Source organism: Schistocerca nitens, chromosome 3 (genome assembly GCF_023898315.1).
Source record: "Schistocerca nitens isolate TAMUIC-IGC-003100 chromosome 3, iqSchNite1.1, whole genome shotgun sequence".
Lineage (NCBI taxonomy): Eukaryota > Metazoa > Arthropoda > Insecta > Orthoptera > Acrididae > Schistocerca > Schistocerca nitens.
Window position 1 is genome coordinate 889,367,551 of NC_064616.1, and position 20,571 is coordinate 889,388,121.

General features: G+C 42.7%; 1 protein-coding gene across 4 annotated transcripts in view; it reads left to right on the forward strand.

The window, feature by feature from the left end:
* The window catches only part of LOC126248940 (uncharacterized), a 529,465-nt gene that overhangs the window by 344,396 nt on the left and 164,498 nt on the right, over positions 1 to 20,571 (forward strand). The window lies entirely within an intron of this gene.

Sequence of the window (20,571 nt, forward strand, 5' to 3'; positions counted from 1 at the left end):
TCCTTTTATCAGAGTTGTGGCATAAATTCATTTTTTCACCAATTCGATTCATTACACGTTGATTAATAATCCGATCTACCTACGTCATCTTCGGCACTCTACTGTCGCACCACATTTCAGAAGGTGCTTCGTGTCCGAGCTGTTTATCGTCCACACACAACTTTCGTTGACAGCTACACTCCAGACAAATACCGTCATAAAAGACATAACATTTCAATTTATACTCTATTTTAAAAGATTTGTCTTTTTTCAGAAATACATTTCTTGCTTTTGCCGATTCAGCACTTTTGTCCTTTCTACTTCGGCAGTCGCCATTTATTTAAATAATCCCTTTTTAACACACTTTCCATTCCATTCAACTGATATTCAAAGTCTTTTTCCGTCTCTGAAGTTTTACGTATGACAGCAAAATTTTGTCAAAGTTCGTTTCTTCTTCCTAAGAATTAATTCTGTTCCCATATTTCTCTTTGGTTTCGGTTACTGCTTGCTCGATATTCGGACTGAACAGCATCGTGGATAGGCTACAACCCTGTCTCTCTCCCTTGTCAGCAACTGCTTTCCTTGAGTGTACTTAGACTCCTAATAACTGCACGACAATACGATACTGGGTTTCTTGCAGTACGTTAATGCTAAGAACGTGAACTACTAACAAGATGATGATGATGATGATGATGATGATGATGATGATGATGATGATGATGATGATGGCATACTTTCTAGATGTGACTCAAGATGACAATGCTTTCGATAGAGCAAGGCCACAAACATTAAAATTTCATTTTATGCATCCCTGAGAAATATTGCAATTTTTTGCCGCATTCCCAACTACTTTAAATATGATTGTTTTATTGGGAGCTATTGTGTTGGAAGCAAGCTTCCAGAAATAGCAGTAAAAACCTACTGTGAGGAGGAAAATGTTAGGTGCAGTAAGAGTAGTTATAGCAGCAGTGATCTGCGGCGTCTACGTACACAACCACCAAGCGCAATGACTGTGTGAAAGATAGCGGCAGAATTTCTTATTTGACACAAAACACACAAAGCTACTAACAGTCTAAGATTTTACTACAGTTGACTTGTAAACTTGAGCTGTAGCATTACTAAATAAGGAAACGAAGTAATTACACATCAGACGCTCAGTGTTAGAATCTGATTCGTTCTCTTTGCTCTCTGGCAACTCTGTAACCAATATGTATCAACTGAAAAGCTGTAAAATTGAATTTTGGGTACAGCTATGTGAAATCAAATCTTTTACGTCATTTATGAAACTTTTTACATGCACTGTGTGTGTCAAGTGGAGCAGCTGCTGTTTCTGTCTACACATATAAAAGAACTGATAAATAAGACAAAAAAATGTTTAAACATCTTTTATTGCAGTCTAACCTGGCAGTCTTTCTCCTTTCGTTTTCACTCCGATTATCTGTTTTGTTAAAGTATTCGGCACTTCAGATCATAGTAGTTCGGAGAACAAGGACGGGCGTTCATGAATCACTCGTGGTCGTATAAACAGCACCTGCAAATAACTGGCTGCCCTGCAGCTATGATCTGAATTGTCCAGTATTTGAATGAAACCGGGAACGAGTGTGAGGAAAAAAAATGCGAGAACAGAGTGATAAACAGCACTTTTGTTGTAAGTAGTTCCTTCACTTTGTGGTCTGTCTATCTTTCACAAAATTAATAACCAAGTATTCCTTGATCCATTCTAGTAAAATTAACGAATTTCAGATTATTCTCTTGTCAGATTATACTGGCATAACAAAATTCTTATGCACGGTTATACTCACTGAAGTCGTCCAATTACCAACGTGCATAGGACGAGTATTTTTAGAATAATGCTTTGTAACGTTTAAAAAACATATTTTTTGAGGCATAAGAATGCTTGGCGAAAATGTTATTGGCGTGCTTAAATACTTTGTCAATAATATATTTACTTCCACGTGGAATTCAGCGTGTTCTTCCCATTGTTATTTCTTTAGGAATATAGTTCATGAATAAAGCTGGTCTGTCGGATGCGTACCAACGTTTTTCTTTGGCTCACTTGAATCTTTCTTTGTTTGCTAATTAAGTTGTTAGTAGCACGCGAATTCTTTGGCTCTGCACAACCAGATTACTTACACAGACATCACCAAGAGTTCGTGCACAATTTTGTAAGGACAGTGGAAAATGTCACTGTAGATTCGTGTCGGATTCGCTGTAGAAGAAATTGTATGCAAACGAGAATATAGCAGTCAGTATATTTTGTAGTATAGGCCTATCTATTCAGAATCAAGCATATTCAATTTTGAGCACATCATAACACATTTCTTACATATTTCATTTTAAATTGAAGAGAATATATCTTTGCTGTTGTGATGCATTAGTACCTGTCATATTGTTTAGAGGTGAAGAAGATCTGCACTTCAGCGTTATGGCACCATCATACCGAAAATACGGGACACCAAACAGCTATTAATAATCTGTAGCTACTGCAATGAAACCACGAAGGTTATGTCGCGAAATTCAATGCTTTGCTCTAGATTTACGCTCGTACAGTGTTGAAAATATTAGTGCCCTCACAGACATCGTTCGGTAAGTGTGGAATCTTCCATTACTGATCTTTTCCAGCATTCTTGGCGTCTTCTCATTACCACGAGCATCTTTAGTACTACTACTACTACTACTACTACTACTACTGTATGGTATCCTTTATTAATAATATCCGTTTTTTTGTCATCAGTCTACTGACTGGTTTGATGCGGCCCGCCACGAATTCCTTTCCTGTGCTAACCTCTTCATCTCAGAGTAGCACTTGCAACCTACGTCCTCAATTATTTGCTTGACTTATTCCAGTCTCTGTCTTCCTCTACAGTTTTTGCCCTCTACAGTTCCCTCTAGTACCATGGAAGTCATTCCCTCATGTCTTAGCAGATGTCCTATCATCCTGTCCCTTCTCCTTATCAGTGTTTTCCACATATTCCTTTCCTCTCCGATTCTGCGTAGAACCTCCTCATTCCTTACCTTATCAGTCCACCTAATTTTCAACATTCGTCTATAGCACCACATCTCAAATGCTTCGATTCTCTTCTGTTCCGGTTTTCCCACAGTCCATGTTTCACTACCATACAATGCTGTACTCCAGACGTACATCCTCAGAAATTTCTTCCTCAAATTAAGGCCGGTATTTGATATTAGTAGACTTCTCTTGGCCAGAAATGCCTTTTTTGCCATAGAGAGTCTGCTTTTGATGTCCTCCTTGCTCCGTCCGTCCGTCATCCGTAGCAACCCACTAAACTTATGCAAGCCTGTTGAAGGATAAGATATTAGAGATTGATTACAACCTCGAAAATATAGGTTGAGTAAAAGTAAAACGCCTCAAAGAAAAAGGCTATAATACTATAAACTAAAATAATGCCAGTGGGAAAAATTGGCAGTTAGACAATTACAAAATGAGGAGAACGAGATCAAAGTTCCTAGATTAACAGTAGTACTGACAAACTTTTCCTTAGAAACAATGAAACTGTTGTCTCATCATCGTCATAGCTCGTATTATCCGTCATTGTAACCCCACAGCTGACGAGTTTTCGCTCGTTGATTTTATATACAGGGTGGTCCATTGATAGTGACCGGGCCAAATATCTCACGAAATAAGCGTCAAACGCAAAAACTACAAAGAACGAAACTCGTCTAGCTTGAAGGGGGAAACCAAATGGCGCTATGGTTGGCCCGCTAGATGGCGCTGCCACAGGTCAAACGGATATCAACTGCGTTTTTTTAAAAATAGGAACCCCCATTTTTATTACATATTCGTGTACCGGTAGTACGTAAAGAAATATAACTGTTTTAGTTGGACCACTTTTTTCGCTTTCTGATAGATGGCGCTGTAATAGTCACAAACATATGGCTCACAGTTTGACATATTTGGCCCGGTCACTATCAATGGACCACCCTGTATATATTTCTGTAGCCGAACGCCATTCCTGAGGCTGCATCACCTTAATGTACTAGGAGGATAGTCGTGCACGTTGTCAGAGCATCGGGTTTGTTTGTTTGTTTGTGTGTGTGTGGGGGGGGGGGGTCCTGTGGGGGCGGGACGGGGGTGCTGCCTATCCTGATTTAGGTGTCAAGTATATTTCCTCAGTCAGTCCATGTAAATATGGGATGATTCCTGCCCACCCGTTTTCAGCCAGTTTGTACACAAACGGATGAACTTGACTTGCATGGGACGCTAAACACCACAAGGGGACCGGTCTGATGGAACGGTCAGCCGTCTAGGTTTTTCTCCGTCAGCCTACGCGCCATGAGAGCGATCGCTTAGTATCATCTTGTTAGTTCTTCAAAGCGCTACGGTATGTCAGCGTGGCGAATCAGACAATTAGCAGCGACCGGCTGCAACACCTTTTACTTTCTGTAACAGGATATTCAGTGAATACGAAGAAGGGCAGTACAAATACTGACAGATTTGCTTGACCTCCGAGAGGGCGTCACTGAGGTGCTAAAAGGCCTAAACTGGCAGACGCTTGAATATACTACGCCAACTATCCCGTGAAAGCCAATTACTCTTTTAAGATTCGTAAACCAACTTTGTGTGAACATGCTACAAACTCCTACTTACCGCCTCCGTAGGGACCGCGAAGCAAAGATTAGGCCGATTACAGCGTCCACAATGGCAATTACGCAACCCTTCTCCCCGCGCTCCATACGTGAATGGAACAGGAACAAACCATAATACGTAGTAGAATGGGGGACACGAGGGCGTGCTGAAAAGTAGTGCCTCCGAATTTTATGTGAAAACTAAGACAGCTTATCAAATAAATCAAACGTTATTAACATTCTGCAGCTTTATTCTTTGTCTTCATATTTATTTCAGAACAGTCACCCTGTTGACGAACACATTTCTCCTATCGAGAGACCATTTCGTTGATATCACCACAGTAGAAAGTTTGACTTCCATTACGGAGCAACAACTGCATCTCTGCTTGCAAAGCTTTATCACTATCAGAGTAAAGTCCTCGTAAGGTGTTCTTTAAGTTCGGAAAACAGATGAAAATCGGATGGGGCCACGTCGGGATTGTATTCAGGACGATCGATGGCAGTGAACCCAAGGGAGTCGATCGTTGCAGATGTATTCTAACGTTCTCAGGCTGAGAGTGAGTCCGCAGCTCGTGGTCGTGCGGTAGCGTTCTCGCTTGCCGGGTTCCCGGGTTCGATTCCCGGCGGGGTCAGGGATTTTCTCTGCCTCGTGATGACTGGGTGTTGTGTGATGTCCTTAGGTTAGTTAGGTTTAAGTAGTTCTAAGTTCTGGGGGACTGATGACCATAGATGTTAAGTCCCATAGTGCACAGAGCTATTTTGAGCTGAGAGTGAGGGTGTTCCATATGTGGACAAACTCTTCGAATTCGTGCTTTCGGTTTTTTCAGGGTCCCGGAGTACTTTACAGAGTTTACTCTGGTGCCTATAGGCGTGCATTCCAAGTGCATCACACCTTGAACATCCCAGGACACTGTGAGTATGATTTCGCCGGCCCATGGCATGGTCTTGAACTTTTTTGGTAACCTTTTGTGGCGGAGCTCCAGTGATGCTCTCTGGTTTTGGGGCTCAAAATGGCGAACCTAGCTTTCATCGCTTGTCGAAGTGTTGTTAAGGAACCCATCACCCTCATGTTCAAAACGGAAATGAAATTGACAGCTGTCGAAACTCCTGTATTTCAATTCAGGAGTGAGCATTAGAGGCACCCACGGTGCACACTGTTGCATGTAACGCAGTTCTGCAACATTTGCCTGCACACGCTCTCGTGATATGTCACAATTTCCTGAGAGCTGTGTCTTGTGTTATCCGGCGATTTACTCTGAGTTCATCAGACCGATTTGGATGAGACTCGTCGGTTACCGTAGACGGTTGTCACTCAGATCCCTGTCATACACGTTGAGGTTAGCACCATCATTTCCTTCATTAAGAGCGCTAACAACGCAACGTCGCACATTACTGATGTCGATATTATCATCACCCCACCCAGCTTTCAATCGTGTATGGATTTCAATTGGAGGCACGTTTTCTGTGTTCAGAGACTGTCACTGCACGCTGTTTCTCACGTACTGACACAGTTACATTACACATCGCCGGAGCCCTCTAGCGGCAAACTGTTGCAACTGGTCAACAAAGCGGTAAGGTCGACCGAGCAGTGTGCATGACACGTAAAATCCTCAACCGTTATTGAGAGTCGTATAAAAAATTCGAAGGCTTTAGTTTTCAGCCGATGGTTCGCAGAGTGTAGAAGCAAATGCAGCTGTAGGGACCTACCACCATGGCGTTTGATAAACAGAATGTGAGGAAATAATCGGATATAAAGAAGCCTGTTTAGCCAGAGAAAGCATTTAACCCAGGTCAGGGCCACCTCCGGGCGCAGCACCAACCATTACGCTATGCGGGCAGAAATAAACTCAGGTGTATTACATGACATACAAAGATATGTCCAGTACAAGCATAAATATTTGACCTAGAAGCAAAGGCTTTCGGGGTACGAAAGAGACTTTATACTATTCGTAAAGGTTCTCGGTCTCAATAATGTAGAAGCAGCTACAGATTACCTGCGACAATAAAACGTATAATACAATTACGATAAAAACAGTACAGCAAGGTATTGTATTGTACTAAATATTATTGTATTGTACTAAATATTATTGTATTGTACTAAATATTATTGTATTGTACTAAATATTATTGTATTGTACTAAATATTATTGTATTGTACTAAATATTATTGTATTTTACTAAATATTATTGTATTGTTGGCCGTACAAGTCTATTTCAGCGTAGTGCTACTGTATTATACCATATTGCAGTGCCTGTGTTATTCCGATTACGATGCCAAGTTTTTTGGACATGCTATTGCGAATTCATCTCGTGTAGTTTATGATACTGTATTGTCCAGTGAAGATGGCTCTCAATGAAGAAGAATCTACGCTGCAGTTTGAGAGCTAGCTTTGAGTTTATATGATCACACGTACTCATAAATAAAACAACGCAATTTGGTAAAATAAATTAAAACTAAATGAAAATTCGTGCAAATTGCAGCCACATTCATGGTACCAACACTTTCAATTTCATGTTGGAGAGTGAGGCTGCCGGTTATGATTTGGATGAAATTTTGCACAGGGTGTCGTAACTGAATAAGAAGTATTTCTTGATTTAGGTAGTTTGTGAGAAAACAAAGTTTGGTGTGTCGATATAGTCGTATATACTGTCATTGGTTGGGCTACCCTTTCTGGCAACCGAATGTTGCTAAATTCATAATACGAATTAACGGACTCATGGTTCAAATGGCTCTGAGCACTATGGGACATAACATCTGAGGTCATCTGTCCCCTAGAACTTAGAACTACTTAAACCTAACTAACCTAAGGACATCACACACATCCATGCCCGAGGCAGGATTCGAACCCGCGACCGTAGCGGTAGCGCGGTTCCAGACCGAAGCGCCTAGAACCGCTTTTCTTTTCTTTTAATCTCATTTTGTTCTATATTGTTCGTTGAATTTGTTCGTGGCGAACGTCCGATGACGCTCGTTCAGGTTGTTTGTTGTTCCGTTTACTCAGTTTTTTATTACAGGGGGCAGCTAACCCTCTGACAGAACACGCTGAGCTACCGTGCCGGCAAACCGCTCGGCCACACTGGCCGGCCAACGAACTCATGCTCAAGATTTCATACCATTTCTGACAAAGCGTTGTTACCTGCAAGAAGTGTGTGTCACAAAACAATCAGTATTCCAATATCATACGTATTTTTTTATCTTTTTCATGTTGAACGCAGAATATTTTTTAAAAGAATCACAGTTATTTGAGCGACAGTTTCACTATTGTAGGCTATAGTAAAGCTTCATTTGCAATTCGTAATTAATAAAAACTGCACTACGCAATAATATAACAAAATTTCGTATTTTTCATTGTCCGCTTCGCAAGCGCTCCGATGGAACTTAGTGCAGCAGATAAATTATGCTGCTTACATTGAGAAATATTCCATAGGAGTGAGTCCTCAGTGGAATTATTAAAAAACCACCTTTCAGTGATCAGCTGTTAATCAAACCAAACATAAGATAGCTAGGTGTACAATGCGTTCGAAAAAACTCATTAAGACCTAGCATATTGACACCAACCGAATCTGCCCTATCATGCAGTTTTCGCGTTCAATAAATTATCACTCTGTGCGTCACACCGTCCCCATTCAACCACTGCACCGACTCACCAATTGGATACATTCATTATAATTATAGTTTCACAGAAATATTTTATATCGAGTTCCTTGGAAATTACTTAATGTCGAGCTAAAAGCCGAAATACGTATCTTTTTTTTTTTCTTTTTTTATTTACCTCTGTTAAAATTATCGTCTACAAATTTTGTTCCAATCAGTGACCCACAGATGTCGACCTTGTTAGTTGGAAGTTTTCAACCAGTACTGAGATGATGGCCAGGAGATTCTAGAATGTCGACCGAGCTCCATTGGGGAGGCTGCACGGTTACCCATTCCTGAGGTCCCGTCACACCCCTTCAGAGCCACAAAAACAGGGATTACATTCCTTTCTGCTCTGTGTCGCCGGGACCTTTTGCTTCTCCTCTTATTCAGAGTTCTTGAAGTGTGCAGGCAATAACATTCTTCTAGATATATGGTGACAGTTACTCCTGCTCGTGGCACGTTACTCTTATCCGTCCTTAACTGATTTCACCGTAGCGTATTTTCAGAGGACCTCCTTTAAAATTTACAATTCAAGAGTGGCCTTGGTTGAAGGAACACTTTAGTAATCAGCTAGAATTATCTGATGAAACTAAATGTATGCAATCCACTAGTATTCGAACCGTTGTCCTCCGCATTTCGTTATCCCATACTGCCTCAGTTCAGACTCGAAAGTACATGTTTTCAGCCAGAGATAACAGAGAATCTTGCAGTAATCAAACGCTTGTGTACATAATCACTACTATCTGTGTGTAGTCAGCTTCCAACTGAGGTGTCTAAGCATCACAAACGACCTCATAGTTCTAACTTGTCACTAGTTCTTCTCTGGACGTTACATGTGCTCACAGTATTTCGTGTGCTCGACTAAACATAAACATGACATTTCATCTCAGTTCATGGTTGAAAGGTCTGTCCAATCCAAAATCAGCAGTTAGCAAGGTTTGATTATAATCACGATGTAATTGTTCCAAATGATGCCTGCTGTAATGAAATACTCGCATACCTACGTAAGTCACTGCACAAAGCACAGTAACAGTAATTGGAGAAGTTTCTTTGTACATTATCGAGAAGGATGATTATTCCGTTTTCTAGTTATATACGCATTTAGCTAACTTTTATCACCTTACGTATTTCTGTGCCAGGGGGTTGGGTGATTGTGTTGTCCTCATCATTTCACCGCCATCATCATCATCATTCGTGACAGTGAATAGATCGGACTGTGTACAAAATTGGACTGTGATAAAATCGGGACTTTGTACGGGCGCTGATGACCGCGCAGTTGGGCGCCCCACAAACCAATCACCACCACCACCACATGTGTAATTTAAACTTCTCTCTCTCTCTCTCTCTCTCTCTCTCTCTCTCTCTCTCTCTCTCTCTCTCTCTCTCTCCAGTCTCGTTCAATGGATGAATAAAAAGTTTTTTCTATTTATTCGTTATTCACTGTTTTTGAACATTTACGAGTGCCACCCATAAAATAATCCGTTCAAAAAAAAATGTTCAAATGTGTGTGAAATCTTATGGGACTTAACTGCTAAGGTCACCAGTACCTAAGCTTACACACTACTTAACCTGAACTATCCTAAGGACAAACACACACATCCATGCCCAAGGGAGGACTCGAACCTCCGCAGGGACCAGCCGCACAGTCCATGACTGCAGCGCCTGAGACCGCTCGACTAATCCCGCGTGGCAAAATAATCCGTATGAGATTGACAGTTACATCCTTGATTCATGTTATTTTATCAATGATTGATTTTATTGAATTGCGTGCCCTTTGTGTAGTTCATTGTTGTTGAGGGAAAAAACCAACCGAACTCTCAAAAAAAGCTTTTCTTTCGTTTCCATTTCGGGCAACTGCACCCTTTAAAACTGCTACAGTTTTTATCCTACGATGTTTCATCACCAGTATCGTGTCTGTTAATGTGTTCCTGTGATGGGAAAGAGTAACAGACATCTCCTTTGGTCAAACGAATTTCTGCGATAAAGCACGAAATGTTCAAAGGGAGAAACCACGTGTTTGAAAGCAATTTTTGTTGCTTTTTGCTCTTCCGAAACAATCTTTTTCACTTAATGTTATTATACGTTCCTATGAGTAACGTTGTGTTTTTACCTCTTTTCGCTCGTTGTCTCGTCGAGAACTGAAGTATACCAAACCACACGCAAATAGGTTCATAATCTTGACGTCTCGACCGATTAAATCCGTTTAGTAACCGTGGCATGTTTCACTAAAACGTGTGTAACCAGTGTGCACTACTTCGCGTGGTGCCGTAAGATTTAGATTGTTTGTGTGCTTCAGATTTTGTCTTGTGGTGTTTCTAAGAGGGGTTTCTTGTTTATAATATTTTAAAAAATGGTTCAAATGGCTCTGAGCACTATGGGACTTAACTCCTGAGGTCATCAGTCCCCTAGAACTTAGAACTACTTAAACCTAACTAACCTAAGGACATCATACACATCCATGCCCGAGGCAGGTTTCGAACCTGCGACCGCAGCGGTCGCGCGGTTCCAGACTGGAGCGCCAAGAACCGCTCGGCCACACCGGCCGGCGTTTATAATAACTTACCGACAGAAGTGCCATTGCGTATGCCGTTTCAGACCTGGAACTGAGCAACCCTGATTACCGTCAAGCGTTTGGAAGCTCTTTCAACTTAGTTTCGGGCAAACTGCCTGGCATTACGTATCAGAGATACTCGAAGTACACATACCGTCAACTCTCTCGAGGGTTCTTCCTGTCCAGTAGACTGGCTTGCAAACTGCTCATCTACTTGTTAGCGGCGTGTCGGTGGTAGGATTCCTTACTCTGTACAGGGAAGCAGCATAAGCAGAGCGCCCAGGATATAAATTGCTATTTCCCTTATCAACAAATACGATGTGCTTTTTGAAACTGACAGTAAGATTGAGCCAGTGGGACCTCTTAATACTACTACTACTACTACTACTACTACTACTGAAAGCTTTCAACATCGCATGCTAAATTAAAGCAAGTGTTAAGTGTCACGGGTCTACTAATCGGCGGTATTTCAACCTGATGGCGATTAATTGTGTCCATTAGGTAGGGGCACACGGCCTTTCGTCCCATGCTGTCAGAAATACGAGGCGCAATTTGAAACCAATTGTTGATTCGGCCATACTTTGCAGCTGGTATCCTGCTCCATACTTAACGTATTCCACGTCGTTTCTTGCAGTCTCCTTTAGAAGACAGCAACCACGGAAAATCTAAAAGACTGTAGCTGGACAGGGATTTTAACCGTGTTCCTCGCGAAGACCAGTCCATTTCGTTAATCATCAAATAGACGTATGAGCTTGTAGACCATTACTTTCCTCCTCGTCAAATATGTATAAAATGCGCACCTTTTGATTTGCACGAAAAGGAAATTTGAGGAGCGAATACGGCGTACACACACCACCGCCTATACCGCTGAGAGTAATTACACTGTCTCTTTAAATTGGGACAAAAGTCTGATTACGTGTATAAAATGTCTGACAGCAAATAGCGGTTAGTGAAAAAAGTGTGACTGCCCAGGATAGCAATGAATCCCATCTATACTCGGCAAGCCACTGGAGAGTGCATGGCAGCAGGTACCTTTCACGAATATTAGCGATTCCCTGACCTATCCCATTCATTTACTGAGCGAGAGATACTTGACTGTGTTTCTTCTGTACGAGGATGCCTACGTACGACGGAGGGAGCATAATGGCTGCACAAGTTTTCGCGAGAAATATGTAGTATTTTTGCGCAGAATTCACATGTGAGTTCCCCGAGTATTTTTGCTACACTTTCGTTGTAGGTACACCTTCCTCTGAATATCCTGCTTACCATTAAATGAGCGTTGTGAGACACAGCTATTAAAATATTTGTGGCACCCGGTCGTAGTTATTTAACGAAAAGGCTCTTGCGTAACAATCATGTACTAATGTACCGTTTTTTTGCCTAGTCAAAGATGAAAACTGATTTTATGCAACTTGTTAGCTAACTGTATTCTTACGCTTGTGAACACGCGGTGCTGTAGACACGTGGAGGAGGTTGTAGACATTTTCAAGAGAATGATGTCAGTGTGAAATCCTTGTCCGCCGCATTCGGCAATAGCACTTTCTCTTGAAACTGGGCCCCGAGGCTCTCATTCTGGAAAGTTGAGATTCTGGTTTCCGCTATGTAAATTCTTCTTGCTCCTCCTCTGTCATCCATAAATTACTCAAATAAGATTCTCAAATATAGCACACTTTGTTATGGTACGTCTTCAAATCAGACCATGAACGTGGACTTTAATTAGTTTGATGTGGCTGAAAGCTGCTGCATGACTATTTCCCGGTCTGGTGATTATAACGGAATTTCGTTGCGCAGTGCTAATCACTAACATGTAGAAACACTGTTCATGAGCTCACTCTTCTGCGATTCTTATATTCAGGAAGCAAAAAAATTGTGATCAGTACCATCGCGAAACTGAAAGTCGTCAGTTGATGTTGCCGGCACTTTGTTTGTTTTGTTTGTTGGTTGGTTGTTCCATTGGTTAATCACACGGTACGGTAGCCGTTATGATGTGGAACGTGTAAAGTGCACAAGAAATGCACATATGAAACGAGATTATATATTATTATACAGAGTTAGAGATTAATACTCCTATTGTTTACCCCATTCCCTTAAATGGCACAAAATGGGTATACTAAATTTATAGATTTATTTATTCTTATTCAAGAATTCATCTATGGTGTAGGAGGAATTGTCAAGATGATTTGATTTCAATTTATTTTTGAAGCTATTACTGCTGTCTGTCAGACATTGTATTTCATCTGGTAATTTGCCGAAAATTTTTATAGCAGCATATTTTACCCCTTTCTGTGCCAAAGATAGGTTGAGTAAAGGATAGTGTTTTTCTTTTTTCTGGTATTATAATCATGAATGTCACTGTTGTTTTTTTTAAACTGGTCCTTGTTGTTGAGAACAAATTTCATTAGTGAGTGGGCCGAGCGATTCTAGGCGCTTCAGTCCGGAACCGCGCGACTGCTACGGTCGCAAGTTCGAATCCTGTCTCGGGCATGGATGTGTGTGATGTCCTTAGGTTAGTTAGGTTTAAGTAGTTCTAAGTTCTAGGGGACTGATGACCCCAGATGTTAAGTCCCATAGTGCTCAGTGCCATTTGAGCCATTAGTGAGTAAATGTACTGTGGGTCTGTTGTCTTTTAAAAAGATGCCTACAAGATGTGCGACTATGAACCCCACACATTATTCTAACCACTTTCCTTTGAGCGGTGAATACTTTTTGTCTAAATGTTGAGTTACCCCGAAATATTATTCCGTATGACATCAGAGAGTGAAAGTATGCAAACTATGTTAGCTTACTAATTTCTATATCCTCAAAATTGGCAATTATTCTGATTGCAAAAGTTGCTGAAGCTAGTCGCTTTAGAAGATCCAAAATATGAATTTTCCAATTAAGACTCTCATCTATATATACCCCTCAAAAATTAGTATGTTCTACCCTGTCTACTGGCGCGGTAAGGAAAGTATATAAGCGGAACAGAAACGAATGGGGAATCATTCTAGTGAAGATACACGCTGCTCATGGGGGAAAAGCACCAACATAAGCGTCGTCGACAAAAGGCAGATAATTATGGCCCGGTACCTGGGAATGAGCATCTCGAAAAAGACGAAGCGGGTTGGCTGTTCGCGAGCTACTGTCGTAATGATCGTTGAAACGTGGTTGACGGTGAAACCACCAGTAGGCGACGCTGTTGAACGTCGACGCCTCATCATGCAACATCGGGGTCGAAGACTTGTCAGGTCTGTAAAGCAGTACATACGGCGACCGGTGGCAGGTCTGCTGATACAGTACAATGTTAGTGCTGGCATGAGTCTCTCTTCGCACACCGTTCAACGCACATAATTGAACAAGGGGGCTCGGAAGCAGACGACCACTACACGATCCCACATTGACCTAACGACATCGTCAGCTAAGATTGCACAAGGCACAGCATCCGAAACACTGGACCATTGCCCAATGGAAACATGCCGTCAGGACGAATGAATCACGTTTCGTGTAACACCGGATCGATGGTAGTGTCGGGATCCGCCATCATCCAGCGAACGGCTGGTCGAAACATACACCACGCCATGGACTCATGCCGGGGGGTGGGGTGGGGTGGGGTGGGGTGGGGTGGGGTGGGGTGGGGGAGGGACAGTACTAAATTATGTGATCTTCCACTTGGGATTCCATGATCTTCCACTTGGGATTCCATGGAACCTGTGGACTACACGAACATTCTTGCTAATCACCTTCATGTTGGATGTCTCCATGGCAGCAGTGGCATCTTCCAACAGGATAACTTTGAGACACAAGGTCGTAATGGTCTATAGTGATTTGAGGAGCCAGATAGACAAGTTACTTCGATGTCACGGCCACCAAATCGATCTGCAAGTGTTACAAAATCTACACTGACTGTTAATATAGCAAAATCCAACGGCTTTGAAACTTCCTGCCAGATTAAAACTGTGTACTGGACCGAGACTCGAACTCGGGACCTTTGGCTTTCGCGGGCAAGAGCTCTACTACCTGAGTTACCCAAGTAAGACTCACGTCCTGTCCTCACTACTTTACTTCTGCCAGTACCTCGTCTCCTACCTTCCAAACTTTACAGAAGCTCTCCTGCGAACCATGCAGAACTAGCACTTCCGAAAGAAAGGATATTGCGGAGACATGGCATTGCCACAGCCTGGGGGATGTGTCCAGAATGAGATTTTCACTCTGCAGCGGAGTGTGCGCCGATGTGAAACTTCCTGGCAGATTAAAACTGTGCACTGGACGAAGACTCGAACTAGGAACCTTTTCCTTTCGCGGGCAAGTGCTCTACCATCTGAGCTACCCAAGCACGACTCACGCCCCGTCCTCACAGCTTTACTTCTGCCATTACATCGTCTCCTACCTTCCTCGTCTCCTACCTCAGAAGGTAGAGCACTTGCCCGCGAAAGGCAAAGGTCCCGAGTTAGAGTCTCGGTCCGGCACACAGTCTTAATCTTCCAGGAAGCTTTACATTAGCGCACACTCCGCTGCAGAGTTAAAATCTCATTCTGGATCCAACGGCTTTGTTCGTAAAACGCTGAATGGGGCCCACTTCCTTTACTGAAAAACTGCATGCAGTGTCTAACGAAACTCGCGACGAGAGAAGGGCACGACTTCATCATCAAAGAAGGCAGTGCAGATTTGTTTTCGTGTAACTGCCTGCCGATTCCGCATCCTTCGCAAAACCGTACGATAAATGGAAAATAACAACGAAGATCAACTCTGTGTGCAGCTCGTACATTTCGGTGAAAGACGCAGTTGAACGCTCATTCCTCTCGCGTAGTCGGAACACAATGGGAGGGAAGCAGCAGGAAATGAGGCAGCTTGCATTCAAATAAGGATTTCTTCGGGGGACTTCCCGCGCAACCGCAGGGTGGCGCAGTTTGAGGGGAGGCTGGAAGCCAGAGAAGAGGGGTATCAAAACTTCACGCCGTTTACGGTGGGTACGTTAAGTTTTCATTTGGGATTTGTAACAATTTTAGACCTTAACACTGGCTACTGTCACTTATTCATTCCTGTTATTGCGATTGAAAGGCAACATTCTTTTAAATGTGCAAAGAGAACGATTTCAGATTCCGCGCTAGTTGGAAGCGTGACAATTGGCGTTTCCCGGAAAAGTTAAGGGGTAATTACACAACTATGAACGAAAGAGCGACAGTGAAACTGCAGTATGGGCCAGGCCTTCGTTGACAGGAGACACAAGTTGATACTTATTATTGCTACAGTATTTAGATGACAGGTCTGCAGACAAATGTCGAATTACAACAGTTTTGTCGAAAATCAATGTATGGTGAGATGGTGGCTGTAAAGATAAAACGATTTATTTAAAAAAAAGTTAAACAGCAACAATACACTGTTAACCAACCCATGAACGATGGACTTTGCTTTGGTTAGGTGCCTGAGTGCCTCAACGATAAAGATAGCCGTACCATAGGTGCAACCACAAAAAAATGGTTCAAATGACTCTGAGCACTATGGGACTTAACTGCTGAGGTCATCAGTCCCCTAGAACTTACAACTACTTAAACTTAATTAAGCTAAGGACATCACACACACATCCATGCCCGAGGTAGGATTCGAACCTGCGACCGTAGCGGTCGCGCGGTTCCAGACTGAAGCGCCTAGAACCGCTCGGCCACACCGGCCGGCGGTGCAACCACAACGGAGGGGTATCTGTTGAGGGCCAGACAAATGTGTGGGTCCTGAATAGGGGCAGCAGCCTTCTCAGAAGTTGCAGTGGCAACTGTCTGGATGATCACCAACGTGGCCTTTCTGTGCTGGTACTACGAACGTCTGAGAGCAAGGGGAAACTACTATCACTGTCTGTGACTACAAAGTTCAGATAAGTGTTGAATGCTGCTAACTATTCGCCGAAATATGAATCATCTCAGATAACGGTGCTATAAAATAACGTTTAATTTCGGGTGGAAAAAGCACTATGTCCGGATGTTGCCAGGGAAGTGGCTCCGATCCCCACATACGCATGCGCTCATAGCGGGGCGCAAAAGCCAACTGCAACCTTATGAAGTAACGGTAACACACCGACTTAATCAGAAAAAGAACATTTAAGGATCAACCTTTTAATCAGTAATGCACAGACGGCAATAGCCAGTTGCGGTACTGACGTAGAGTTGTTTTTAACAGGATACTACTGAGTCGGCGAAGAGACACTAAACGTACATAGTGACACGTGAATATTGCACGTTTCATTTTGCTCTTCGTATTGGGAATTTTTTCCACTTTAAATACTTGGTTGCAGATGTAACACTTAGACCGAACAACGTGACAGTGGTAAGACGATGTTTTCGTATTCGGGTGAATAGCGGATCAAATCCTCACCTGTCTACCCAGATGGAATTTTTCGTAATTTTCGTACATAAATCCATGTGAAAGCTAGGATGATTCCTGTGAAAGGCCACGGCCTACTTTCTTCCTAACCTTCCCCAATCCGATGTTGTGCCCAGTTTCTTATCTCTTCGTTGGTGAGACATTAAACACCAATCTTTCTTCCTTCCTTCCTCTGAACAATTATCTTAAATAAATCTTCCTGTAGCTTGAAAACGGTAAGCTTCCGAACGAGTTCATTTCCCAAATGTTACCTGTTCATTCCTTGGATCTGACTGGAAATTAGAAAAAGCCTATAGATAACAAGTTCTGACACTTGCTAGGTCTCCACTCGGAGATACTGGATGATTGTGTTAATACAGAAGAGAATTGTGCTCGTGAATGAAATAAGTGGAAAAAGCTAGCAGTCATGTTCGTTCGCTGAACTGGAGTGGCTTGCAGTTTGAAGTTGGATTAAAAAAATCCGTTTTTAAATGATATCTATCTCGACCTCGGGGTAAATGGTAAAATTGTAAGGCCAGAATGAAATTTTTCGCTCTGCAGCAGTGTGCGCGCTGATATGAAACTTCCTGGCAAGTTAGAACTTTCTGCCGGACCGAGACTCCAACTCGAGGCCTTTGCCTTTCGCGGGCAAGTGCTCCACCAACTCATTTGCCCAAGCACTACTCCCGTCCTCACAATTTAGTGACAGAGTCTCGGTCCCGCTCACACAGTTTCAATTTGCCAGGAAGTTTCATATCAGCGCACACTCCGCTGCAGAGTGAGAATATCATTCTGAATACATCCCGCAGACTGTGGCCAAGAAATTTCTCCCCAGTAACATTTCTTCCAGGAAAGCTTCACAGGAGAGCTTCTGTGAAGTTTGGAAGGTAGGAGACGAGGTACTGGCGGAAGTGAAACTGTGAGGATGGGTCGTGAGTCATGCTTGGATAGCTCAGTTGATAGAGCACTTGTCTGCGAACACCAAACGTCCAGAGTTCGAGTCTCGGTCCTGCACACAGTTTCACTCTGCTAGGAAGTTTCAAACTGTAAGAAGTTTGCTGAAATATTTTTCCCTCTTTATAAGAACAGAATCACTAAAACTGTTTATGGACGATGGAGAGCGGCACGACAAACTACGCTACAAATTGACGGAATTGAGGAAGAAACAGTCTCTGGAAAAAGACAGTAAAACTTTAGACTCCTTTTTACAAGGCATCGAAGAGAATCACAAGCCTCTTTATTATAGAAAGGACAAGCTGCAGTTACACACTGACTTAATGTTTGTCTTCCAGTGTCTTATCATACGTGGAAGTAGTTCCAGTCGACGCAGAACGTTTCACGAACGAGCAATGCAAACAAACTGCACAAAAAATTGTTATGACTGGTGCATTCAATAGAATACACGGAAAAAATAATGCGTCACATTAGAGAATTTTCCTGCTGAACTCCTGGTGGTCATAGATTTCTGCCTCGTAAAGATGATCGTGTATGTATACCCCTTACCCAGTATCGTACAAGATATAATTTAAATACTTTTTAGCACAAGTGATTTGGACTGGTAACTTAGAGCAGTCAGCCCTTTGCACAGATAAATTCCGCCGATTTCTTCCCAGATCAACGAGTATCATCATTCATCCTGCGTTAAATGAAGATGACCAATATACATTCTCTGGTATGTTCGTCCCGTCTGATAGTGAACAATGGAAGTTTGTGTTTGAACGTCGTGCCTGCCGACGACGATGTCGTCAGTCAGTGCACAAACTCGGATGGGAATGGAAATTGGCCCTGACCTTCACAAAAACGCCAAGGCAAACGAAATCTGCATGGCTACGTGTAAATCTGAACGCCCCTCCCCCTCCCGAATAAGAGTCTAGAGCGACTACTACTGTCAACGCGTCACTCGTGTCCCTGTTGGGAAGATTAACGTTAAAAAACGCGATTGTGAACTCTTCAGCTATCGAATTAGACGATTAATTCAATCTATAGGTAACACTGTCATTGGGTGTGACCATGTGACACTATATAGCGTGGTTTGTCCATTTAGTCGAATGAGAGATTAAACCCGAAAAACCATCGGTTCAGTTAGACAGGTCAGGTATACACGAACGTAAGGTTTATTTATCTGTCCCTGACTTTCCTAACCACACGTCATATCATATCACATCACTCTTCAAAGACCATCCCACGACAGCTAGGGATTTATGATGTAGTGACGTAAACAACGAAATTATTTTCTCACAACAAGGCACTACCTTAATAATAGACTACAAAGATTGCAATAAACATCAGAATTTCCGAATGCTCATTCTAAATGGTAAGACAAAACTCTTCTCGACTCTGTTAACGTAGTGAACAGGCTTTAGATACCTTCGTTTATTGCCTGCACGACTTATCTCGGGTTCATGTTAGAAGTATGAGTCTACTCAGGCGGTAGCACAGATCACACTCGCATGTATCCAGAATGATATTTTCACTTTTCAGCGGAGTGTGCGTGGATATGAAACTTTCTGGCAGATTACACCAGTACTTCGTCTCCTACCTTCTAAACTTCACAGAAATAGTCTGCGTAACTTGAAGAACTAGCACTCCTGGAAGAAAGGATATTGCGGAGACATGGCTTATCCACAGCCTTGGAGATGTTTCCAGAATGAAATTTTCACTCTACAGCGAAGTGTGCTGTGGTAGAGCACTATTCCGCGAAAGGCAAAGGTCCTGAGTTCGAGTCTCGGCCCGGCCCACGGTTTTAATCTGCCGGGAAGCTTCTTATCATCGCACACTCCACTGCAGAGTGAAAATTTCATACTGTAAACATCCCCCAAGCTTTGGCTATGCCATGTCTCTGCAGTATCCTTTCTTCCAGGAGTGCTAGTCTTGCAAGTTTCGCAGGAGAACTTCTGCGAAGTTTGGAAGGTAGGAGGCAAGGCACTGGTGGAAGTAAAGCTGTGAGAAAGGGTCGTGAGTCGTGCTTTGGTAGCTCAATTGGTAGAGCACTTGCGCGAAAGGCGACGGTCCAGAGTTAGTCTCTGTCTGGCACTTAGTTTCAATCTGCCAGGAAGTTTCACTCTCCAATGTAATCTATAGGATGTAAACGATTACTATTCACAGCGTACCACGGTGGTCACGCGTGGACCACACGAGTGCCTTTTTCCCCAAGAAATAACCGTGGTCTCACCTCCACTTTTTCATCCTTCTCTAACTTGGAAACATATGTTACATGATGGCTGTAGAGGATCTAATCTCCCGATTGCGCACGCCTCTGGAATGTTTCGATGTCCTCCTTTAATCCGATCTTGTGGTGATCCCAAACAGTTCAGCAGTACTCACAATTGGTCGCACTAGCATTGTATACGCCATCTCTTTTATAGATCAGCTACACTTTCCCGAAATTCTCCCAACAAAACGAAGTCGAGCATTCGCCTTTTCCGGCTACCAGAACTGTCTTCTGTGGGAAACCAGCTGCAAAAATTTATTACATATAAATGAATTA